Raw genomic sequence first — 749 nt, 5'->3', positions numbered from 1 at the left:
CAAAAAAAAAAAAAGACTTACTCGGCGCCTGCGCAGCACAAGAGTGACAGCACGCTAGCGCCATCTGTTGGTCAAAGCCATGCAGGAACACCGCTAACATTGCTTTGTTCTGTAATCTAAAGTGTATAATGCTATAGTCTGTCATTAAATAACAATTTCAGATAAATTATCTGTATGTAGTCTTTTGTGTACTAGTTACTCTGCCAGATAGTTATGGCTTCAAACATTCCAGACCAATATTTCAGTTAAGAAATCCAGGCATTTTATGAAGAAATGAAAGCCATTACACATATAAACTTAATTTGTGATGTGTATTTCGATGATTTATTAGTTTTATTAGCTGTCCCTTTCATGCATCACATGCAATGTTAGCGGTGTTCCTGCATGGCTTTGACCAACAGATGGCGCTAGCGTGCTGTCACTCTTGCGTTGCGCAGGCGCCGAGTAAGTCTTTTTTTTTTTTCATACCAGAGGCATATGCAGATGCATATATTGGAGTAAAATAAATGTCTCGATGCTCTCCTGATTCTCTGACCAGAGTCTGGTCCATATTTGGCCGACTCAACCAGTTGTAATTTAAATGTAGTAAGGTTTACTACAAGTGTGATGTGCTGTGTGATGTAGTATTGAAGAAATGACTTTGAAAGGGTAATTTGTATGCTTTGTTCATTGTTGTTGTTGTTTCTTCTTCTTTTGCTCCAGTGCTTTCCAATAGAGTGTCATTTTTATGTAGACTTCTGTGTTTCAGT

This window comes from Sinocyclocheilus grahami, unplaced genomic scaffold, assembly GCF_001515645.1.
Source record: "Sinocyclocheilus grahami isolate Dianchi unplaced genomic scaffold, SAMN03320097.WGS_v1.1 scaffold152.1, whole genome shotgun sequence".
NCBI classification, from domain to species: domain Eukaryota; kingdom Metazoa; phylum Chordata; class Actinopteri; order Cypriniformes; family Cyprinidae; genus Sinocyclocheilus; species Sinocyclocheilus grahami.
The sequence above is the reverse complement of the archived record's forward strand: the minus strand, read 5'-3'. Positions refer to the sequence as shown.